General features: G+C 32.5%; 1 protein-coding gene across 1 annotated transcript in view; it reads left to right on the plus strand.

The window, feature by feature from the left end:
* The window catches only part of LOC140445089 (uncharacterized), a 96,709-nt gene that overhangs the window by 29,946 nt on the left and 39,482 nt on the right, over positions 1-27,281 (plus strand). The window lies entirely within an intron of this gene.

Raw genomic sequence — 27,281 nt, forward strand, 5'->3', positions numbered from 1 at the left:
TTTTCTTTACTTTCGAGGCAATTAACAACAGGTGTATTTCATTGAACTTGAAAACAGATTACCATATGTGTCAGACAGTTTGAAAATGAGAATTTAAAAGAATATACTGTAACGTTTTAAAATAAATAAGTAGGTATAATTAAATAAGATCGTATTATAATACAGTAATAAAAATATTAAAAGCAAAATATGTAAAAATAAACACTAAAAACTTTCCCAAACAGTGATCTTGTCCACTTTTGTATGTGATGAGCTGACATAACTTTTTAAAGAATGTTAACATGGCCGTATCTAATGTTGTTTCTAGCATATTATCTTTAGCATCATTTCTAGTTCCAAAGCCTAGTTTTGTTTTCTCCTTTTGTTTTCTTTCTCATTTCTTTTCTCTTTCCTTTTCCTCGGTTTTTTAATTCATTAGAATATTTAATTCATTTTTATCATCTCTGCAGTATAATAGAAATAGTGGAAACCGTGGACTGAATAAGTATAATTAATATTATATTGCCCTTAAGTTAAGTACTAAAGTCCAATTTTGACGTTAAAAGGCTCGCACAGAGGTATGCAGTGTTTTCGCTATGGTACAGAATATAGGTATAGCCCGGTTACAGATAATTGAGAAATTTAAAGAGATAGACCAATTGATGTACAAGTGGTACCGAACAAAATATATCCATATGCTTAGATCAAATTATACGTAATTATTAAATCATGAAAATGTAACGTTATTATTATAAATTCATCAGTTCAGAAGTACGTGATAAAAAATTTCAAAAACAAAAAATAATGAATTATAATGAATAATTTGCATTATTAAATTTAAATACGAAACCAACTGGAACCTTAATTAAATATTCGTAATAACTAATGTTTTTTAATCTAAAAAAAGCAATTATTATAATTCAATTAATAATATTGTACAGTTCAATATTATAGAGCAAAACACTAGGATAAAATTGGTTGCCAAAGTTAAGGTTTGTTAGTTAGGTAGTTAGGTAATTAATTACATTAATATTTCAGTAAGGAAAATAATTTCTAATCCTTCTAGGTTTTCCTTAATTTAAGTATTGTTTTGAGTTAAGCGAGTTAAGGAGGTTAAGCGCCTAAAAACTACATAGCATAGCACTGGTTTAAAAAGTAACTTTTCAATTTTGAATGCAAGTTTTTTCACATAATAATCTAAAAATTACAGCTAATTTGTAAATTTAAAATGATGTATCATATGTTATAATATAATTTCACTTAAGACAATTGTCTATTACGTCATATTTTTAACAGATAGGTATCAATAAAATACACAATACTATCAGGATGTGGGAAATTAGAAAAATAATTGTAATGTTCATGTGTTTTCCATAAAAACTTAAAGGTACCAAATTATTCATACTTTTTTATAAACTATCGTCATTTTGAAAATTCGGCGCAGAATCGCACAAAAGTCTTACGATATATTAAGGTATATTGTCGTATATAATGTCATAAGAGAGAAAATTTTGTCGTTAATATTTTCGACTGGTATGAAAGTTTGTTGCCTGGCAATTTTCGCGAATTAAATTTTGACAGTTCAATCACGAGACGTCAGCCAAGTGATTCTGTCAAAATTTCATAAGCGAAAATTGACAAAAGGCAACAAACTTGAATAAAATCAGAAGAAAATTTTGCCGGTAAATAATTTTCTCTCGAATGATATTCGACAAGACTATTTCACGAGACAATTAATGCACCATATCTACGAAACATAATATTTATTTATTTCTTAACAATATTAAATGTACAATTATTATAAGCTATATAAGTTTGCCCATTCTTTTCTACCAAAGCATGATTTTGTGTATTATTGACCTGTAGCATTTGGGTACTCGAAGGTCTAGTATCATTTGTTGTTCTGAGATTTCCGATCAACTTCTGGTGGTGACTGGAATCCAGCTGCAGATATGGTTTTAGAGAGCTTGCATTTAAGTGACCCGTTAATTGAATTAAACTACTGTTCAGAAACAGCTTGCTTGAACAAGGTTGACACAGCTGAAGATCGATGAGAATGGTTTGTTATTTTATGTTTTTCGTGTGTATTCCAATTTTTTCAGCTGACATTTTTGTCCACTTTAGATACGGTGTTGATTCCAAGTGGACAGTTTTTGAACCAAGATCCATCCTTCCAGTTGGGGTGAGCGGCAAGAAAGAGTCTGTCTGATAAAATCTTTGGTCCTCTTTTTTCCATTAATTTCAAAAATAATCTAACTGGCCATAAATTTTCGATGAATTTCTTACCAGCCATTTGCTGCTTGCCAAACTTTTCGAATCGCCTTGATTTGTTTTGGAAAAAATGCTGTTGTATTTAATTCGGCCTGTAAATTCTCCCATAACATCAAATTCCTTCTGGAAAAAGTGAATCTTGCAGTTTACGGCCTCATTGCATCTCCAAGCAAATTCAAATAAGCCAAGGTGAAAAAACTTTTTTTGCGTTCCATTGGAAGTTTCCTCGTTGTAGCTTTGGATGATTTTTATTAGTTCTTCGGTAGATAATGCTTTTGAATTGAGTATTATTTTTTCTTGAATACTTTGAAGCTGACTCCGCTTGGTATCTCCGGCCAATCTTGCACATTTGAAAGATATATCTGTGAGAGGGTCGATTATTACGTTGTACTGTGTAAAATATTTTTCTTGTACCATTTTTGTCAATACCATGTAAAGTCAATGAAGTATTCCACATTGACTTTACAGATGACTCTTTATAGAGTTCGCCATTGCCTTTTTTATATTAAAGGCATAATCCTCGAGAATTTTTGCTAGTTCCGTTATGATAGTACATCTTTCAAGCGTAACATTTCTCACCCGTAGGAACTCCGAAATTTGGGTATAAATAGAGCTTCTGGACCTCTGCGTGTTCAATGGGACATTTTCCGAAACCAATTTTTTGATTTCTTCACCTGACTGGCATCCAGATCTTAATTTTTCGTCTGGATTCATTATATCTGTCGTCCAAAATTGATTACGCCTCAAACTGACAAACTGACAACAATAGAAATACCATTATTTTTGTCTCTGAGAAATCACGGACAGAAAGGAGTTTTGTCAGTAGAAAACGTGGTGTTTGTATGACGTTTTATTAGTTAAAAATTGTCTAGTGAAATAGTCATTAAAAAAATAGTCGATTAAATCTAATTTTTGACATAGTCATAAATGAACAAATTCAATCAGTATGGGGAAAATAAATTGATTTATTGAAGCATTTTCTATAAAAGCTGAAGACTACCATATTATTGGACACAGTCCATGCTTTTATTTTATATAGTCACCAGTAAATATTGACGAATATATAAGAAGAACTAATTAACCCTTTTGAAGCTGGCAAGGGGATAGGACAGGGAGATTCCTTGAGTCCTCTATGTTGCTGATTATAGATGAAATAGTAAAAAAAGTCGGCTACTAATAGCCGACACGTGGAATGCACTGAATACGATGATTGGGTACACATAGAATCCCTAAAAAAAGGACTGAAAATGAATTTCAGCAAAACTAAACTAATGTCAAACAAAGATGACAAACCTATGATAAACATCGAAGGGACAGAGATAGAACACGTAGATGAATATACATATATGAGTTAAAATGTCAAGGTAAGCAACGAAAATCAGACTACCGAAATAAGCACACGTGTAAAAATGGGATGGGCAGCATTCGGAAGACCCATACGTACTCAAAAATAAAAATATACCTCAAAAACTGCGAAAAAAAATATTTAATTCCTGTATCCTACCTATACTTACATATGGAGCTCAAACCTCGACATTCACTAAAATAAACATGGAGAAGATCAGAAAAACTCAGAGAGCTATGGAACGACAGATGCTGGGTATCTCACTCAAAGACCATAAAACCAATGAAAACATTCGTAATAGAACAAAAATAAAAGATGCTGTCGGACTGGCAACTAAACTGATAAGTAAAGAAGAATAAAGAAATCGGGAACCCTGAACTGCAGGGCCAATGTGGAAACGTACAAACAACAGAGATGAATGGCGAGAATTAGGAGAGGCCTACATTCGGCAATCCGAATAGAGAAGAGGGCTTTAAAAAAAAACTAAAAAAGAATATCAAATGGGGGACAAGCAACTTAAAATATTCTGCTATGCAGACCATGCAATACTACTCTCTCAAAGTAAAGATGATTTACAACGTATGCAGTACAAATTTAATATAACCGCCAGAAAATTTAACATGTTAATTTCCCTAAAAAAGACAAAATGCATGGTTGTAACAGCAAATTTACTAGGATGTAAATTGGAGCTGGAAAGTCAGATAATAGAACAAGTGATGGATTTCAAATATTTACCATCACATTATTTAGCTACGGAAAGCTCGAGACAGAAGTGGACGATCAAGTGAATAGAGCAAACAGAGCCGTAGGTTGCCTGATTGAAACAATACGGAGAAATAAAAATATAGGGAAAGAAATGAAAGGCAGAATTTACAAAACAGACATCAGACCAATAATGGCATACACGGCAGAAACATGGCCTGTCACAGAGAGGACAGAAATGATGTTAGAAACAGCAGAGCTGGAAACACTTATAAAAATTGATGGTAAAACACTTTGGGACCGAGATAGAAATACAGATATTCGACGTAGATGCAAGGTACAGATAATCAAGGACTCGTTAAGAAATAGAAGAGTAGAATGGAACGATAACTTACTGAAGGCACATTGAAAAACAGGCAGTCATGTCTACACAAAAAGAAGAAGAAGAAGAAGTTGAGTGAATATTTAACGGTTGTCATTTTAAAACGGTGCAACAAAATATCACATAAATTTAGGAATATACAGAGTGATTCACGAGTTATTAATTGCCATATGATCCTATTTAAAATATTTCTACAAAATGGCGACCGTTGGCTATTTTTAACGATTACGTCACTGCAGACTCGTTAAAACAATGTACATGTGCCTTAAGTTCAATTAACCGCAAATGTATTCATCTATTGGGCTTGAAACACTCTCTGATCTTTTTTATATGTTAAGTCAGTTAAGAATAATTGTACCCATTACAACTGTCGGCCATTTCTTTTTAATTCCTTTTTCATTTCTTTTAAACTTATTCTTCTTTTTTTTGATCCCAGTTTTTCTATCCTTGCTTTTTTTTGGTATCCCTCTTGTGTTTTTGCCTATTCTACTAGTCTCTCACTTTTTTTAGCAACATATTCTCATCCATTTTTACGACATATCCAAACCATTCAAGTTGTTTTGGTTGTAGGTACTTTCTACTTTGAGTAGGTACTGTTGAGTTATTCTTCTAATATCTTCATTTTCCTTCCTGTCCTCCATTGTTTTCCGTGTAGTCCTTCGTAGAAATTCCATCTTTATTGATATTAACTGGCGTTTATGTTTTTCTTTGTAGGTATATTATAGCACTGCTATCGTATTGTAAATTCTCGTTGAGCTTTTAAGTCTATTTCTCTTTTGCCCTCAGTGGTTTTGTTTATTGCATATTCTCCTTTACGTGCCATCTCCGCGACGGAGGTCGGCAATCATCATGGCTATGCTGATCTTAGATGCTGCCGCTCTGAATAGTTCGATTGATGTGCATCCGTACCATTCCCTCAAGTTACGCAACCATGAGATTCTTCTCCTTCCTACACTTCTCTTGTCCTGGATTTATTGCATAATATGGATAATTTGCTTTCTTTGTCCTGTGAGCTATTCTAAATTAATTTTTTCGTTATCTGATATTACGCCTCTTGGGCACTCATAAGTTGTTACTTTTTTTGAACTGCCTGTTGATTAATTTCTACTGATTTCTACTAATAATACCATCCGTTTTATTATTTATAATCATTGCTTTACTTTCCTCGGTATTTATTTTCATTCCCATTTTCGATATTTCCCCTATTCGTATTATAAGTAACTCATCATTAATTCATCTTGTTTTTGAATTTGATATTAGGTATATCACCTGCGTACTCAAGGTTGTGTATTTTGACCGGTATATGCAAGTGATCAAAAGCCGCAGTCAGAGTAGATGGAGAACTGACTCCCCTCTTTAACATCAACATGGGAGTAAGACAGGGAGATGTCCTATCAACCATGCTATTCAACCTAGTTCTTGAGGCAGTCATCAGAAAAACCAATATAACCGGCCATATAAACACCAAATCAGTACAAATTACTGCATATGCAGACGATGTAGCCATCATTAGTAGGAATAAGCCACGACTAATGGAAGTGTTCAAACAAATTGATCCTGAAGCAAGAAAAAGAGGTCTCAAAATAAACGAAGTATATGACAGTCAAAAGAATAACTGACAATGAAAATAATATCACAATAGACAACTATACTATCGAACGAGTGGATGCCTTTACATATCTCGGCACAGAAATCAATCAGAAGAACTCCGTAAGTAACGAAATTAATGCACGTATTTCCAGCGGGAATCGTACAAACTATTGACGTTTCAATTTCGTACATACTATGCTAATAAAAGATTGATGACATCGAAATTATTAGACAAAAGAACCAAAATGACTATCTACAGAACACTGATTAGACCCGTAGTAACCTATGGATGTGAAACTTGGGTAATGACGAAAAAAGATAAAGCCCAACTCAGGACATTCGAAGAAAAATACTGAGGAAAGTATATGGCCCGGTACAAGAGGAAGATGGCACATGGAGAATCAGGAGAAACGACGAGGTTAATGAGTTAAATGAAGGTTATGACATTGTAAGATTTGTGAAAAGTCAAAGACTGTCATGGCTGGGACATGTGCAGAGACAAAACGATGCAAAAACAACAAAGAAAATGTTACAATGGAAGCCCATAGGAAGGCGAAAAAAAGGAAGGCCCAGAACGAGATGGTTGGATGACGTGGAAGACGACCTGAAAACAATGAACATAAGACAATGGAGAAGAAGGGCACAAGAGAGATCTGAATGGAAGGACATAGCCAGACAGGCAAAGACCCATCCAGGGTTATGATGCCAAAAGAAGAAGAAGATATGCAAGTGGTTTATCCCTTATGTGTGCTTTGCTTATTCTTTGCCTGGTATTTTTGATTATTCTGTCCCTTAAAATAATGAAAAGTAGCGAACTCAGACTATCTTTGTGTTTAACTCTTGCTTCCATTTATCTTTGTTTACATATTTTTATATATCGTTTAAATACAATAAAGAATATTTTATATTAGTGTTACTTGATACTTATATTAATTATTATTATAACTGTTACAACCAGAAAATAATTTAAAAAAATACAATTCTTTTAATATTAGAATTATAAAAATTATTACAATGCTATTCATTTAAATCTAAACACAAACTAACTCTTTTCTGCAATTCATATACTTATGGCCAAAAAAATGCAACACTTTGTATACTAAAAATATATTATGTGATAAAGTTTTTACCTCGCTATATTTTCTTTAACTGAAGTTTTTTTTTTCTTCGCAAAAACAAAGAAAAATAAGGAAATTTATTTCTGTGTATTTAGTTAAGCTTATTTGTAAATTTTAGTCATTTTGAATTGTTTTTGGTTTACCAAAACAAAATTAAATGCCAAGATTTCGCGGTCGTCGGCAATTTCTTTTAAATACCTTGGCACCACCGTTTAAAAGTTTTCACCATACCGTGAAAACTTTTAAATACCTTGGCACCACAATCAATGACCAATCGGATCCACAACAAGAGATAAAAACCCGAATACAAATGGCAAGACAAGCTTTTGTGAAATTCAGACCGCTCCTATGTAATCAAAACCTAAATTTCGAAATACGCTACAGAATGGTCAAGTGCTACATATGGTCCATCTTGCTTTATGGTATGGAAACGTGGACTTTAAAAAAAATATCTATCAACAAACTTAAAGCATTTGAAATGTGGTCATTGAGAAGAATGATGCGCATACCTTGGGTGGATAGAGTTCGAAACGATGACGTCCCTAAGAGAGCCGGCGTGGAAAGAGAACTCTTTGAATTAATTAAAAAACGCAAGATTGGTTACATTGGGCACATATTGAGAGGAGCAAAATTGAAATACCACAGTTAATCCTACAAGGGAAGATCGAAGGTAAGAGAGGAGCCGGCCGCAAACAATTATCCTGGTTAAGGAATATTAAAGAATGGACAGGAATACACAATACAGGCGAGCTGTGTCACGCCGCCAAGAACAGAATTCTAGTAAGGAGATAGTCGCCTACGTACTTTGTGTATGGCATGTTAAGAAGAAGAAGAAGGCAATTTATTCATTTAAACGACTGAAAAAGGACGCATTGTAGGCATAAAATATCCATTTCTCGTCATGCAGTTGATTTATGATGAAGAAGTAATAAATGAAAGTTTTGAGATGACTACCACCTTCTATTTTCTCAATAAACGTGTTTTGAAATACAGGCCTTAGAAAAACACCTATTTTTTAGGATCTTTTGTATTCGGAACTTTTTCTTATTTGGGTTATATTCGAACCATTGGCAAAATATCATTAGTTTTTAGTGAGTCATAGGAACTAACTCTGAAAAACACAGTAACTTGTGTTAGCATAATAGTTTAGACACCTGTTTTTAATAAGTTGACATGTGCTAGATAACAAGTTTGTTTATTACTGCTGACAACAGAAAGATTTATTATTATATTAATTTTATATCTGCATAGAAGTAATATTCAATAAATTATGCTTTTTGTGTTGTTGAGGAACATTTATCAATTTTTTCTATTTGTTGAGCATAAAAGTCTTTTAAATTTTCAATTTTTGTTATTTCTTTTATCTTCGCTCATTCAATCTTCTCTGTCCATCTTTCATTGAATCTGATTTAATTACCAAAGAGTGGTTGCTTCCAACATTGGGTGTGTCAAGCATTATTTGTTTATCCTGTATTTTTCTGTTTGTTATCACATAATCTATCATTGATCTTCGTCCTATAGTATCTTCAAATGTGAATTTATGTTAATTTTTATAGCCAAAGAACGTGTTGGTTATTCTTGGTTCGTTTATTGTGCGGAAGTTCTCATTACTGATTCTTTTGTCAAACTTTGCTTTCTTCATCTCCTATTTTGGCATTGAAATCCGCCAATAATATGAGTAGTTCATTTTGTTTTGTTCAGCTAACCTCACCTTTATTGTGAAAATATTAATCGTAATTATTGTCAGGTTATTAAGTGAAACTTGACAAATAAATTGCCGACTTGTGGTATAAAAGTCAAATTCACAGACTTTTTAATGATGTTTTTTTCGATAGTTCTATATATTCATTATATTCTATACAAATAAACGTATCAAGTAAGAACTAACTAATATGTCCCTAATTGTATATTTGAGTATTGTGTCTAATAATCTCATCACGAGTATTTGATCATAAGTCATACATTTACAAAAATCATATTGCATACAAAATATACAGAAATAGTGCAAAATTGATATTATTCTCGTAAGAACAAAAAATACATTATCAAAAATCAGTTGCAGCAATGCAAATGATAAAAAATATATTTATTTACATACCATTCGTAGTGGGAGATGATGGGAACCGTTACAATGTTGCCAACAGATCAGAACCTGTGCGCCGGATAGAGTTATTTGGCACCATAACCATAAATTATAAAGACCGGAATAGGGTCTCTGACATTAATAAATTTGAACAATGTTGATATTTACATTTAAATTGATTATTTCTTTTTGTTGTTTATGCGTGAAGGTGCATTAAATATTATAGAATTTCTATTCCGAACATAGCGAGATAAAAGACTTTTGATTATGTAATATTAAAACGAAAAGCCACCAACAATATTAAAATCATACCCAAAATAGGTATAACACTTTTATTTCCGTTATCATGTACCATTAAATCTAAGAATACATATATTCATATCTTTTTTTGTATCAAATGGGATAATTTGTAGATATGACAGTGAGTGTCTATGTAAAAGAACTAACTATTTACTTTATTTTTCCGCTAATTATTCCTAATTAGTTTTTAAGTTACAGTAACCTGAAGTTCGAGGTGGATTAGTTGTCTTTAAATTATTTATTCTGTATAATTCTTTTTATTTTTTTAATAAAATAAAAGGCAGATATCGAGCAGTTTTTATTAAATCTTGTCCAAGTACTTTCGCTCCTAGAGCATCTTCAGGGGCATCTGAAATAAGCCAAGAAAAACTACTTGGAGTTGGATTTATTGGAAGATTTGGAAATTACAAGGGAAACAAATGAAAACTCTCACTGTCTTAATACTCAAATTAATTTAAATTGTACTATATTTAAACCTATTTTTAAAAACTTTATTGCAGCTTCACCTCGTAGGGGACCCAGCTCGACTGTTTACTCGAGTATACCAATTAAGAATTTATTAATTTCATATTTTGATTAATATTACTATTTCATTCTTCAATAACTTGCAAAACTTGTTCAGGATCAATTGATCTATAGTTGGCGTTGATTACACCCTCCATATCTCTTCGTAATTTAGATATACCATCTCCACAGTTGTATATTTCAACATCTCCCACTGTTGGTCAGTTGGTCTTGAGTAATGCTTTGACATTTTAATTTTATGGTTCTCCCAGTGACTGTGGGTTTAACTGAACTATTGGTATTATACCCCACTTATACACTTTGTTTTCAATTTTGATTTTTAATTCTAAGTATTTCAATTTCATAGTTCGATTTCTTCTTTTCTACAGTATTGGTAGTGCTTGGTAGACCTTTTGATTGTAGTCAACCACCCATTATCTAATAGATTGTTTAATCTATTTCTTACATTCATACTCTACGTCTACTTCAGTTGTCCCCAAAATAACACCCACATTATTACTGGCATGTTTGAATGTGAGATCTGGATCATGCAACCTACATAAAGTAATCTATATAATTTTATATTTCATCAGTTGAATTCCTATAGTAGTGTCAGTTGGACCTTTGGTCAATGCTCAGTTTCATAGAATATTTAAATGTGCAGATCATATCACCATGATTGTGACTGCCCATCCAAGTTGTCAGATATCACTTTAACATTTCCGTTAAGACCAGGAGCCATTCTTTCTCCTGATGTCACCCAATTTGTAGCTTCTTCGAATTTATAATAATCTTTAAACTGTAAAAAAAATGTGTAAATATATCAGTTAATGTTTATGACATTCACCATGCCTAATTTTGATGAAGTAAGTCTAAAACGTTATATTACAAAAAGATTTTATCAACCATCAACTTTTTTTTCGTTTTTTCGAAATGAATTAATTTTTCTTCAGTTGAAAAAACGTTTCTTGGATTATTTCAGATGCCCCATGAAGATGCTCTAGGAGCGAAAGTACTTGGATGAAAGTACAAGATTTAATAAAAACTGTGCTCGATATCTGCCTTTTATTTGATTAAAATTCATTTATTCGAGCATTCAATCTTATATCACCCTTTTTATTTTGTTTGCAGCATTGATTATGTATTTCTAATCCTTCCCGTTTCTATATTTTGTCTTTCAGTCTGTTATTTTCATTATTTTTATGTCCTCTTCTATCTGGTCCCACCACTTTTACCGGGGTCTACCTCGGTTTCTTAGCTTTAATGGAATCCAATTCGTAAATATTTTTTATAAATTCTTAAGGTGTTCTCCTCAGTTTATGCTTAGTTATTCTAGATGTCTTGCTTTTTTTGTATTTTACTATAGTTTCTCCTCAAATTTCTTGTTTTATTTATTTATTTATCCTTATTCTTGTTTCTATCTCACTTATTATTTATGGTCCCAAGATTGATCTCATTATTTTCCTTTATTAGATTATCTTCTTCATCTTTTCCATTTTCTGTTTCCATGCATAAATGATTATTGGTACGATTAATGTCTGGCTGGTAAACGTTATGACCTCGTTATAGACTTTTTCCTCTTCAGGGTATGCTGCCCGTTTTTTGCTGTTGTGGGAAGTCTGGATAGGGGGATTAAGAGTGTATGTATTTTGGGGCTGGAAGATGTGATAGAAGCTGGGTTTTTGATTCATAGTTTGCTCGCAGTTTTTGCTCAGGTGGGTGGTCTCTTTTTGCTATTACTTTATGACTTGTTTGGTTTGTATGTTTATTATAGATGGCTAGTTACTTTTTACCATTTAATGTATATTCTATGCAGTTACTATTTAAACAGTTCTAACGGTTGTTAGGAACGGCTCTTTGATAAGTTTTTTTGACTAATGCAGGCATTGGGATGGTTTCTATAATTTTCCAGTACTCATCAGGAAGTTCTCGTCCTTCTGTTGTTTGAGCTATTTATTTTGGAGAGAACGTATCTCTTACTTAGGTTAAGTATCCTATGATGCCTTTAGTCTGCGTTTGCTATTTAATGGATAGTCATGGTTTTTACTCATGATTCTCCTCAGGATTTTCCTTTCGGTGACCATAACTTGATTTAGTTATCTTTTATTTAGTAGTGTGTAGATTTTCGCTCTGTAATCGATAATAAAAGTTTTATAGTGTGTAGGAGAGTAACTTGACTAGTGTTCCCGTATTTGCCACTTAGTGCTGTTAGGAGTTTGGCTCTGTTTCGTACCGTCTAGGGTGTTTCTAAGGTCAGCGTTCCAATTGAGTGTCTTTGTAAATTCGACACAGGTAGGACTGAAATGGAGTCTTTCTCCTTGAGCATTATGTGGTTTCGTCGTTCCAGCTCTAGGCAAAAGCATTTGGGGTTTCTGAATAAGGTGAGTTGAGTTTTTGATGGATTTAAAGTTACTCTCCATTTGTTGCACCAATCGACAATTTGGTCAAGTTGTGCGTGTCCTCTAACGTCAGCCCTATTTGGACCTGAGGAGAGTAGGTCCGTGTCTGTTGCTGCATAGAGTATTGAATCCTGAGGTCTGCAAGAGGAGTGAATGCGGTGGATAGTTGTTTTTGACTTTGACTCGTATAGTCCGAGCGGTTTAGTAAGATTAGATTAAATTATAATGGGTCATATATACCACAATGAATTTAGAGTAAACAGATATGGACAGATGATTTAAGAAGACAAACCAGTTCTAGATAATTTATGGGAGCACAAAACCGGCAAAAGCAACAAAAAGAACTGAGAGCGTTAAAAAGAAAATACTGCATGGACGACATCCCAATGAAGCCAGAAAAGACTTCATGTCGACAATACAACGTCGAGAGAAAAATAATATTATTAGATCAAATATTTTCTTAAATATAATAATTTTGTATTTCTTTGTTAGTGTATCATTGGATGCCTTTTTTTTAAGAGAAATATATAAACGAAAAAAGTCAATGTAAAAACGATTCGTCTAAAACCATAAAAAATATCACTTATTAATTTAGGTCACATATATGTAAACATTGTGACTACCATTACAGTTAAATTTTGGCAAATTAGTATTCTTCAAAAGTAAAGTGCAATGACATACTCGTAGACCACGACTTTTTACATTCGACTTTGACATAGATATATATCGCTTACCATATACACTGAAGTAGTATTTTATTTTTATTTCAATCGATTAATTCATACCTTTCCTTAGTAAGGCTTGGAATTCAACCAAGGCGCTAGATCACTATTTTTGTTTTACACATAATTGTGTAAAAATAAAGAATTCTAGATTTGGTAGGTAAACGTTTGTTTTTAACGTTTTAAACCTCTCATGATCACCATATCAAAGAGAAGTTTTGAAGTAAATATATATATATATATATATATATATATATATATATATATATATATATATATATATATATATATATATAAGTACGTTCAAATTATCGGGTAAAGTGGTCTGTAATAAAAATCTTTCTTTTTTCTAAATTACTCAATATTTCGCCATTTATTTAAAAGCTTCCTCAGGAGTAAACTAAAAACAATTTGAACATTACAAAAAATGGCGTACAAATACATTTTAAAACACTCACAGAATTTAAAAGATTTCGCAAATAAAAACTGACATTGAAGTATTTGAAATATTGAATGTCAAGATTAAATTGTCTTAAGCACGTTCGTTACAGCTATACGATAAAAAATTAAAATTATTTCAAATGTAAAAATAAAAATAACAATAAAAGAAAAGTTAGAAGAATAATATTTATTTGATGAATTATTAAGGTTAGTTGTTATTAAGATGAATGTTGGCTATTTTTAATATTTATAAATTTTGTTCAATATGTTACAATATATATTGTAATATAATATAATATAATAATAATAATGAGTCTTGATCAACCAAATACGACGATATCCAAGTCGGTTTGTGTTTGCTTTACATTAGATCAGTCATTTTCAACACTTCGGAAATGCATTTTCCTTATGCCCAAAATGCAATGTCCATTTTACCGCCATGAATTTTGTTATCAAACTTTTCTGACACCTGTCCGAATCAAATGCAACAAGTTGCACAGCGATTCATCTTGCTGCGGAAAATTGGTAGTTTTAGTGCTTCATTTCCTCGCCTATAGGATAAAAATATCATCAGCAAGGTGAGGAAATAGTTTTTATTTATTTATATTTTCAAATATACAGGTAGCGGATGTATTTTTATGAAAGTTTATTTCATGAGATAAGAGGTACAAGTACCCGCATCGATAACGTCATTGTATTTTCATTTGGTCTGCAAGGGAGAGTTCTTATTTGATTACTATTTAATGTAAGAAATCGCTAGTCTATTCTCTGTTAAGAGACTTTAACAAGAACTTAAACGCCTATGAATTAATGTTTGTTAAAAAATTATTGATAATTTCACTTTTTCAATATAACGGTATTATTAAACATATATTAGTATATCCATGTGCAATATATTTTATATGGCATATATATAACATATATTTATCGTTTTCATCTCCTTTTCATCTTTGTTAGTTCTTCCATGCTCATACTGTAATAAAACTACAAAATTTATAATCTGTAGTACAATTGCTTCGTTTAAAACTTTAAAAGAATTCAAGATTTCTCATTTTTATTATGTTCAATATCCTTATAATTTATAATTTTTTGCCATTTAAAACTTTGATTTAAAATTGATTATTTTTTAAAATCCATTATTGTACGTCAGCCGCGTTTACACGATGACAATTGGCGAGACAATTGTCAGAACACAACTGACTGGTATGAAATTATTGTCTTCGTCTAAACACTTCAGGCCAATTGCCTTGCCAACTGCCCTCACAATTGGCCCAAAATTCAGTTGTCTCCGAGAGTAGACTGAGGACAATGAGCTGCGCCCAGTGCCCAGTGAGCCCCTTCCCCCTCCACCACTCGAAATCTTAATTGTCGCGACAATTGGTGCCGTGTGAACGGTCTAGGCCAGTAGTGCTGTCTTGTTTTTTGCCAGTTCCCTCACCGGACACAACAGATGACGAGCAGTCGGCCATGTTTTAGCTGTCTACTGCCATGACAATAGTTGGCTCCGTATAAACATCTTCTCGTTCAACTAGACTGGCCTCCGACAATCCGCAACCACGTGATGACAATTGTCTCGCCAATTGCCATCGTGTAAACGCGGCTTTAGGTTCCGATGTACGCTGTAAAAAATTTTTAGCAGATTTACCCACTTCTAGTACATAAATAACCATTTAATACGGTAATTTTACTGAGTTATAAATAAAAAAAAACTACTTTTAAGACTTAATTATACGTATAATGTAAGTGGTATTTTTACTGGTTCTTATATACTAACTTTACCTCATTTAATGAGGGTTACATTTCTTATTGTAATTAAATTAGCTAATTTACTAAAAAATTTTTACAGTGTAATGTCAATATAATTTGATGTATTTATCGTCGATGTAGTTTTGAATATTCTCCTATGTACTATTCGGTAGCCTTTTTTTATTTCTTTATCAATACATTTATATCCTTGTTGTATTTCTCTTGAAATATTGTAAAACTCATTCTGTGATGTATGTATATAAAACCATGCTACTGTAAGTAATACAGTATTTTACTTCTTTTAACCGAGGAAGCATGTAAAAAATGCACTAACTTTCTATTTATTCAAATCGTCATGATAATCATTGAAAAAGTATGCCAAAATATATCCATATTAGCAATTTCCCCTTCTAAATAGAAATCGTTACGGCGCCATTGGCAAAAAGTAGGTAATGATCTCCCATAAGTGTTTATTCCCCTCTTTTGCAGAAACGCTAGCAATTAGTGACAACGTCGCGTTACCACTGTACACAGTTGAACAAGCATGTCGCATCCGATCATCGCTAGTCGGCGGGTCCCTATGGTTGAGTCATTCGATGCGTGGTGCGCGCAATGATGATTTTGTATTTGTGCGCAATCAATGCAGTATCGTGGACACGTGTTTATCGGATCTTTCTTGACCTATTCAAGGTGGTTCAGAATAAATGTAGAGATGGAAGTTACCGTTACGTGTGGGATTAAACAAGTATGTTTGACATAAAAAATTTATTTGATCTTTTCTTCTTGTTATATGCAACTCGTTCCGAGAGTAAAACAGATAGACCGCAATTTACTCCAGTTGTCAGAGACGAAAATACCACTGAATCTCTAAAAATCATAGGAACAAGCTAAATTTTGCTAAGAATGTCAATTTTGGGACTCCAAAAAATATGCAAAAATGTATACCACTTTAACTGTCCTCTGTAGGGGGGAAAACGAAAAAAATCGATTTACCAAAAATCTGTACGCTGTAGAAAAAAATGTTTCAAATAAAACATATTTCGTTTTATTGGTGTTTATTATTAAACCCATTTTTGTAGCCGCTTCCTTTAGTGCTACGTACGCCTCTCGTGCTGCGTTTTCCGTTCTCCCCACAATATTGATATCATCAGCATATGCTAGGATTTGCACAGATTTGTTATATATTGAACCGGTAGTTGTGATTTGTGACGTACGTATTACTTTTTCCAGAGCTAGATTGAATAGTATAAGGAGAGTGGGTCTCCCTGACGTAGCCCGTTATTTGTTTTAAAAGATTCAGAGAGTTCCCCCTGGATTCGTACTCTGCATTCAACTTTTTTAAGGGTTAGTTTGGTTAGACTTAGCAACTGATTTGGTACTCCTAGGTCTATCATTGCTCTAAACAATTCTCTTCTATTTACAGAGTCGTAGGCTGCCTTGTAGTCTATAAATATGTGGTGCGTGTCTACACCGTATTCCAGTGTTTTCTCTAGAATTTGTCTCAGGGTTGAAATCTGATGAATTGTTGACTTACCAACTCTGAAATCAGCCTGGTATTGTCCTATTATTCGTTCTGCATATGGTGCCATACAATGGCATAGTATATTGGAGAATATTTTATACGCTTCATTTAGGAGCGTAATTCCTCGATGGTTAGAGCATTCAAAGATATCTCCCTTTTGTGTATGTTGCAAAGTATTCCAATATTCCAATCACTGGGAAGGGGCTTCTGTATCCATATTTCTTTTATAAGCTGCTGTAGCACTATTATGATATCGTGGCCACCTTTTTTATATAATTCCGCTGGGAGATTATCTATTCCGGGTGATTTGTTTCTGGCTAGTTTGTTTACAGCGTCTTTAACTTCCAGGATCGTTGGTGGATCCTCCTCCCTCTCGTCTGCTCCGCTTACCTCACAGCTTTCGTGTTCCGGGTTTTCTTCTCCTTCCTCTATATTAAGTATCTGGTTAAAATATTCCGTCCATCGGTTTAGTACATCTGTTCTTGTTGTTAATAGATCGCCATTCAAACTTCTACATTGATTTGTGTTTGCCTTGAATTCTTTTCTGTTGATGTTAACTTTTTTATAGAATGTTCTGAACTCTTTCTCACTGTTGAGGTTTTCTATATATTGAAGTTCCTTTTTTATGTGGTTTCGTTTCTTCATTCTGTGTATTTTCTTTTCTTCTCTTCTCTTTGTCTGGTAATTCTCTACACTTGTTCTAGTTCGGCGGGTAAGCATTTTTGCATAGGCTTCATTTTTTTTCTGTGTTGCGTCTTTGCATTCATCGTCAAACCAGTGATTTTTTCTGGTACAAGTTTCTGTTCCTACTTCATCTTGTGCTGCTGACTCAGTATCTTCCTTTATCCTGTTCCAGTGGGAGTCTATATCTCTCTGGTCTTCTTCGCTTAGACTTTGATTCCTTAATCTATTGGTAATATTTTCCAAGTACTGTTTTGCAACAGTTTTACAGGATTTTAAAACTCCGTGTCAATTATCAGAAATCTGTATGTAGCTTTGAATACTTTACGGCATTTTATAGCACAACTTTGAAGGACAAGAATTTTCTGCTCTATATAACTTAGACAATGGTATAGATAGACAACCAAATTATGTAAAGCAAAAAAAAATTACTGACTTTTTTAATTCCATATTTTTTTATTTTAAGGATATTTTAAAATAGTGGTGATTTTAATTAATATACAATCTGTGTTACATCTGTAACTTGAATTTTTATTTATTTCACCTCTCTGACTCAAAATTAGTAAGAATGAATATCAGCCTCTTTATATCGAATCAAAATCCGCCTAAATCGAAAACTTTATATTTCGAATTTTTCGGCGTATCCCTTGATGTTCGACTTATATATATGTATATATATATATATATATATATATATATATATATATATATATATATATATATATATATATATATATATATATAACGTTAAATAGTGGGTTTGCAGCAATAAAAAATGAAACGTGTACTCTTTTAAATTTTTACACATTTGTAGCTCCCTGATGAAGGACATAACCAATGTCCGAAAGCTTGGAATAAAAATTTAAAAGAGTACACGTTTCATTTTTTATTGCTGCAAACTCACTATTTAACGTTTACTTCCTTACGTTGTCAGCAAATACTTTTAGTTCATTATATATATATATATATATATATATATATATATATATATATATATATATATATATATATATATATATATATTAGCTGCATATTGGGTATATTACCTTTTTAGATTTAAATAATACCGCATGGAAGAACGTCGTTTAAAATAGTGTAGCTAATCAACCACAGTTCGTATCGAATTTTAACGCAAATGTAACAATCAATTTGTATTTGACCATCAATATATTGTGTTCCAGTTTAGTAAATCAAATAATGGCACGGTGATTACCCATCATCAACAACCTTGTTTCTCATTATTACAATGGACATTGTGAGTAACTTAAGATCTATGAGAGCATGAAACTTACGAATTTCTACAAATATTAGTTATTCGTATGTTATGAAGCACATATTCTCGATGGTGTGCTATTATCTACGAATATTGCACCATTCTTGTATTTGTAATTTGTACCTCTGAACATGAATTTAATTAAATAAAAACTTTTTTTTTCAATTACACTAGTACATTTTTCAAAAGAACAAAACTTCTGCAATAAACTACATCCAAAACCGTCTTCTTAAATGCATTTCCCGTAACGTGTGATCGTTTGTAATGTAAAACATTAAATTCTGCGTTTATTATTCATATTTCAAATGCCTCATATTTATTACCACAACTCAAAATTGAAATTTCATGTCATACGGCAAAATACAAAAACTGCATACGAAAGCTGAACTCTTTGCCCTTAAAACGCATCTTGATTTTTGTCGATAGGACCTTTGGATCAAAAGATATCGAATTTTTACCGTCTAGCTGATACAAATTATATTGAACATTGATTTCGCGCGCGCAAAATTGACGGTCGCTTCAAGCGTTGTTTCTAAGAGAACGGTTCATTCTACACAAAAAATGCTTATAAACATTTTTGGTTAAAATTTCTCAGCTACATTTTTTATTTGAAACATTTTTTTCGACGGTGTACAGATTCTTGGTAAATCGATTTTTTTGCGTTTTTAGGGGGAGGCCAGAAGGTAAAAGTGGTAAACTTTTTTTCATCATTTTTGGAGTCCTAAAATTAATATTCTCTGCAAAATGCAGTTTGCTCGTATGATTTTTAGGGGTCAACTCTCTGACGACTGGACTATAGTCAAATTTGATTTTTTTAATTAAAAATTAAGTAATCTTATGAGAAAAAAAATATCGCATTTTAATTTTCTATTTGTCGTTATGACGAATAGAAATTTCAGTCAAAATTCACAACTCACCCTGCATATTATTAAACAATGGGAGTAAACACTTTTAATGGTCATTTGCTATTCTCCATAGGGGCCTCCATACGAGGTAGGCATATGTACAGTTCCTTATGACTCACCCTGTATTATCAAAGACATTTTTATTGTTTTATATTTTTTATTTATGCATCAAATATAAAAAACTTATAAAAGTAATAACAATTAAATTAAATTAAAATTAAAAAGTATTAATAATTTTATATTGTTTTAGAATGAAAATGTCGGAGATTTTATTATACGAATATATTTAGTTAAACTAGTTATTTAAGTAACTATATTTGGTTGTTCAATATCTTATCGCTTTTTGACATAATGAATTTCAATTAAATATAAAAAAAATGAAATACTTCGAACAGCACTTTAAATAGCTGTATAAATAAGTATGTTTCGCAAAAATTTACTTATATAATAAACTATTTAAATACATAGTTGCAAGCAGAAAAATTACATATCGTCGTCAACACAAGAAAACCGGTTAACTCAAATTTTTACCTAAAATGAGATTTTACTGCCATCTATTAGCAAATCACCTATTCTAGCCATCCGACAAATAATAAGTCATTTAAATGTAGATGTCTAATTTTAAAATGTATACCTACTAGAAAAGCAGGTATCTACCTTGTCAAAAAATTATGTTTATAAAACACGCAACTCCGCGACAGAAGTTAAGTTATTGTTGCCGTTGATTTGATTTGTTGTTTTGGAGGCGTGAAATAGAGGTTTTTAAGTTCCAATTTTACATGCAAAACAATGTTTTTGTCAACTCTGGACCTTAAGGATTGGTTTGTTGTAAATTGCAAACAAGAAGATGAAATTTGGATAATGAACCACAACAAGCGCCTAAAGGACTTCACAAGAAGGAGTTGGATAATCTTTATAGTTTTTTAAATAGCCTGCAGAAAATGGAATTGCATTATTGCAGGCAATCAACTAGTAAATTATATCTAGAACCATTATGGCAAAGCAAATGTCAACTTTACCATGTTTACAAAAACGAATGGTGCCCAGAAAAAGGAATCAACAGTCTCTCTTTATCTTTTTCTAAAAACGCTTTTCTAAAAAAAAAAAGTTGGCTTTGTATAGACCCAAAAAAGATTTGTGTGAAATATGTCTCTTTTAAAACAGGAAATCTTGACCAAGAAACATTTAGGGAACATCAGTTGAAAAAACAAGAAGCGAGACTTAAGAAAATTAAAGATAAAAACAGGAAAGCATTGTATTGACAATGGAGTTGTAGGCAGTCCTTTTATGTCCTAAGTCCAATGTTTCTTCCCTATATTATAGAAAAAATTTGACAACCCACAATTCCACATTCTATAACTTACACACAAAACAAGGGCATTGTTTTCTTTGGGGCGAGTCGGAGGGGAAGCTTAATAGTGCTGAATTTGCTAGCGCGATCGTAAGTATTTTAGAAAAATTTACTGAAGGGAGTTGTCTTGAGGAAAACGTACGTGAAATAATTATTTTTAGCGATGGATGTACTTACCAAAATCGTAATGTTTTTACAAAACAAGGGCATTGTTTTCTTTGGGGTGAGTCGGAGGGGAAGCTTAATAGTGCTGAATTTGCTAGCGCGATCGTAAGTATTTTAGAAAAATTTACTGAAGGGAGTTGTCTTGAGGAAAACGTACGTGAAATAATTATTTTTAGCGATGGATGTACTTACCAAAATCGTAATGCTACTCTAGCTAATGCAATTTTAAACTTTTGTTTAAAGCAGAAGGTAACAGTTATACAAAAATACCTTGAAAAAGGGCACACCCAGATGGAGGCCGACATGATGGACAGTGCAATTGAGAGACAATTAGGAGGATGCGATATTAATGTGCCTGGTGATTACATACAAAAATGCAAAAGAGCGCGAAAGGAAAATCCATTTGTAGTAACTCGACTATACCATGATGTTTTTAAGGACTTCAGAGCAGTAAACTATGTAAGCAGTATCCGTCCGGGTAAAAAAAGAGTGATGCAGTTGTGACAGATATTAGAGCTATAGAATATTCACTACAAGGTATTCATTATAAGTTGAGATTTGGTGAAAATTGGATCGAACTGTCTCGTCGAATAAATCAGAATGTGATACCCAAGAATTTAGCAGATCTGCCGAAGCTTTTCACAAATAGAATCTTCTTCAGGTACCATCTCTGCTACGGAGGTTGGCAATCATCATAGCTATTTTAATTTTTGAGGCAGTAGCTCTAAAAAGTTGTTTTGAGCTGCATCCAAACCATTCTCTCAGGTTCTTGAGCCATGAAATTCGTGTTCTTCCGATGCTTCTTCTGCTAAGAATAGAATACCTATCATTAAAAAAGACAAATTCGAACATTTGCAATATTTAAAAAATATCCTTGATTTCGATTACCACTCATTTTATGACAATCTATATTAAAACTAACTATGTTATTCAAAGTCCTATCACATCACTGAGGTACTAAACCTGTTTTTGTACATATTTATGTGATTTTTTATTTTAGATTAAAATTTTATTTATTGTTGTTGAAAAGTATTAGTAGTATGAAGTATTTTTCATTTCTAACGTAGGTAATAAAATAACACTAAATTTTATGTTAAACGTTTTTCAAAAGTATTGGTCTGTATTTCATTATTAGGATATTTTTTATGTGTGTCAGATAATATATTTTTATAAATCGATAACTAATGCTTTTTATTAATTTTTTCCAATCCAGCGTTACAAAGAAAGCCACGTAACTCCATAGGCACGTCTCATTCCAAAAGAATAAAAACCTGTAACTCCAAATTTTGTGTATTTTTAGCTATATCCGCTAGTTTTTGAAATTAAAATTGATATAATTCAGCTTAATATGACTTAAAAACTCAAAATATAGTTGTTTAATCGTTCTTCTTTATCAACTAAAATATATCCGTGAACATGTTAAAATTAAGGAAAATGGAGTTTTTCTTGTGTTGACGACGATATTTGATTTGTGTTTACTGATTCTTTTACTTCTGTGGTTGATTTTCTCTACACTGATCATTAGTTATTTTTTGCGTAATACTAACTATCCACCTAATATCCCAGTCAAGAAAATGAAATAGGTAAAAAAAACTATTATAGTTGTCTGATCGTTTTAAAAGTCATAGAGGAGACATAGATAATAAAAATGCGTATCGAGGTATTATCAGATTAGCCCTATTTTTTTATAAACAAATGAAAAACTACGAAAATGTCGTTTTCTACCTATAGCATGTAGCGTCTTTTGATTCTATTAAGAGCAAGTTTTGTATTGAGAATGTAAGAAGAGACGGTTAATTTGAATATTTACAAGTTCAAATTCATCAATGATTTGCTGAGATAATAAAAAAAAACAATTTTTTGCACTAAAGAACCTTCTATAACCAATAGAAGCCAAGTTACTATGTTTTAAATCATATCTCTTTTGTTTATTAATATTAACGAGTTGAAATTTTCGCAGAATATCAATAAATGCCTGTATTTTATGATAAAATTGATAAGTATGTAATTTGTATAATTTGAAATAGTAGTAGTCCTTTAAAGTGAAGGTTTTCCCTCAGACTCTGCCAAAGGTGAGTGGTGGGGGTTGAGATTGGCAATATGACCATATTATAGATGGTTCCTTAGCCCTTTTGATATCACTCTTCGCTCCAGGTAAATGTGCTATAAGATTATGCTGGCGAGTTTCAACATTTGGTTTTTCGTTAACATGCTTTTTCCATCTGGATCCATCTTTGGCTATAAAACAAGGTACTCGATGTCTCGTAACAAACATATTATTACTAATATCATTTTCATTATCAGTTAAATCATCTTGCGTGTCACTATAAATTAACTGCTCTTCTACGTTATCCTCTAAAAGGCTTTCCTCACTGTCTTCCTGATCTACGTCTGGATCGCTTAGTTCATCGCTTAAAACATCATCAAATAAACGGTGTAACCTTTCCTGTTCTTTTTCATAATTCATAATGAACTAATAAAGTTTTGAAATGTAAATGTCTCTACAAAACTTCGACTAAGCACAACACAACACAACCGTAAAATATGTTCGTCGTCTGTAACGCTGTGTCCAATGGACCGATCACTACAAATACTCAAAATACAATAATCGTTTAACAGCGGTTTATAGCTGTCTGAATACAAACTATCACTTTCCGGGAATACCTAAAATGGGAGACCCCTAACCCATAGGCGTACGGATGGAACAGAAAAAATATTTTTTTTCGGTCCACTAGACAGGGCGTTACAGACGAAGGGTTAAATAAAATACGCTGCTCATGACGTATATTCATGTTTTTTTATATCAAAGTAAAGTGATGATATACGGTTGTCTGAGAAAAAGTGGTCGAAAATTAGGGTTGTCAGCTGTTAAAAACGTGAGGTATCAAATAAAGTAAAATAGGGATAGGGCGCAACGACACTTTTTTGATAAGTGATAATATGTATATTATTAACACTAGCTATCGACGCATGCTTTAAAAACTCACACAACTAACACTAGCAATGTCAAACCAGTGGCGTTGTGCGCTAGCTTTTATTTGCGACCATTTTTTCTCGGGCAACATTATATGTATCATCATATTAAAAAAAATCTGCTTTAATTTGATATAAAAAAACATGCATATACGTCATGAGCAGCGTATTTTATTTAAAATATAAATGAACGAAGTTTTTGTTTAAAAATTAATTACCATTAACAAAAAGAGAAATCAAACGATTTCTACCTAGCGAAACCGAATTCAAATCTTAACCACTGTGTTTCCTAAAATTTGCGAAACAAACAGCTGGATGAATTAATCGGCAAGGGAATCTAAAATTGCATCCCACAAGCCGTTCATCCTAGTCAAAATTCGTAGTGAATTCAGTTTCTAGTACTTCCAACGAAGTAAATAACAAAACAGAATGACGGTATTAGATTTTTGTTTTGATAAAGTGCAGCAACAACCGTTGATACGTATTTCGACCTCCTTAAGTCTCTTCAGAACGGTATAGCCACTGCTCTGAACCAAAACAAAAATCTTTCCCGTCCTAGACAATAGTTATTAAAATAACTATATACAGACGTAACTACGCCATCTAAAAACAAAAAGAGAAATCAAACGATTTCTACCTAGCGAAACCGAATTCAAATCTTAACCACTGTGTTTCCTAAAATTTGCGAAACAAACAGCTGGATGAATTAATCGGCAAGGGAATCTAAAATTGCATCCCACAAGCCGTTCATCCTAGTCAAAATTCGTAGTGAATTCAGTTTCTAGTACTTCCAACGAAGTAAATAACAAAACAGAATGACGGTATTAGATTTTTGTTTTGATAAAGTGCAGCAACAACCGTTGATACGTATTTCGACCTCCTTAAGTCTCTTCAGAACGGTATAGCCACTGCTCTGAACCAAAACAAAAATCTTTCCCGTCCTAGACAATAGTTATTAAAATAACTATATACAGACGTAACTACGCCATCTAAAAACAAAAAGAGAAATCAAACGATTTCTACCTAGCGAAACCGAATTCAAATCTTAACCACTGTGTTTCCTAAAATTTGCGAAACAAACAGCTGGATGAATTAATCGGCAAGGGAATCTAAAATTGCATCCCACAATTAATTACCATTAATTGAATTAAAACTATTTGCGGCCACTATTTTACTATCAGCCTGTTATCAATGTATTCTTCTATTCCTCAATGTATGTAAAATGTGAGTTTGATTAACTACGTTATGAAATTAGTGATCTTGTAGTGGGATCTCGTACTATGATAGCATGACAGTATTTTTTTTTTGAAAATAAAGTGGCATGTGGCATATAATAAATTTAGTTGTGCCACATTAATATTTTTGCTGAATGAATAAATGCCACATGTTAAACAGATTTAATATTCCCAGTTTTATGTTTAGACTGTACACTTTTGAGACTAATGCTGTCAGTATCTCTGAAAAAGTGAACTTAATTTGTCAATTGAGATGGTCGACGTAAAAAGAACACAAAGAAATGTGTGCCCTTTTAGGGATATTGTATTTTCTTTTTCTGCATATTGTATAGTTTTTCAGTGAAAGTTTTATGCAAATATCTAAAGTTTTGACGTTGTTGCACCTGTTGGAGATGACAATGCAAGTGTTTTTTACTCACAGCTGTGGCTAGCCTGCACAGTGAAATGAAGTACTGAAGAATTTTTGTAATTCAATTTTATACCAAATATCTTTAATAAAATCGTAGACTAATTTTCGAAACCAAATTCAAGAATTCCGCTTTAATCTGTGCCTTCTAAGAATTGCAAGGCAAAACAGACGTTGATAAAGATGTTAAGAGAGACATGGGGAATCTAAAAATTGCATTCCACAACATATCTCCTCAACTAAGCAATTCTTAGCGAATTGGTTTCTAGTACTCATACCGAGTATATCGAAATAAAAAGGAAAAGACAGATAAGATTTTATTTCACGAATAGGGAGCTTGCGCATCCGTTTATACGTATTTCAGCCCAATAGGCATCATCAGAACGGCTTCCGCAAACGCTCTGAACGTGAAATAAATCTTTTCTGTCTTAGGAAGCAACTCTAACATGGCTTCGTATAGACGCAATGTACTGACATCTAATAATAAAATCGTAGACTAATTTTAGAGGCAAGCTCCCTATACGTGAAATAAAATCTTAACTGTATTTTCCTTTTTATTTCGATATACTCTGTACGAGTACTAGAAACCAATTCCCTAAGAATTTTGCTTAGTTGAGGAGATATGTTGTGGAATGCAATTTTTAGATTCCCCATGTCTCTCTTAACATCTTTATCAACGTCTGTTTTGCCTTGCAATTCTTAGAAGGCACAGATTAAAGCGGAATTCTTGAATTTGGTTTCGAAAATTAGTCTACGATTTTATTATGTCGCTACATTGCGTCTATACGAAGCCATGTTAGAGTTGCTTCCTAAGACAGAAAAGATTTATTTCACGTTCAGAGCGTTTGCGAAAGCCGTTCTGATGATGCCTATTGGGCTGAAATACGTTAAACGGATGCGCAAGCTCCCTATACGTGAAATAAAATCTTAACTGTCTTTTCCTTTTTTTTTTTCAAATATCTTTACTAATAAGACAAAACTAGAAATGCTTTTTTTTTAACTCTTATTCGGCAATCTGTCCATGCGGACAATAAGCGTTTGTTCTGCCATTATTGACTTGTACAATGTACTCCATTGGGTACACAGTCTTATAAAATTAGCTTAGCTAATATGTTTGATTGGTTGCTACACAGTATTTGATTAGTTACTATTTACAATATGTAAACTCGGTTCGCTGATCCCAGTCCC

Source organism: Diabrotica undecimpunctata, chromosome 7, assembly GCF_040954645.1.
Source record: "Diabrotica undecimpunctata isolate CICGRU chromosome 7, icDiaUnde3, whole genome shotgun sequence".
Lineage (NCBI taxonomy): Eukaryota > Metazoa > Arthropoda > Insecta > Coleoptera > Chrysomelidae > Diabrotica > Diabrotica undecimpunctata.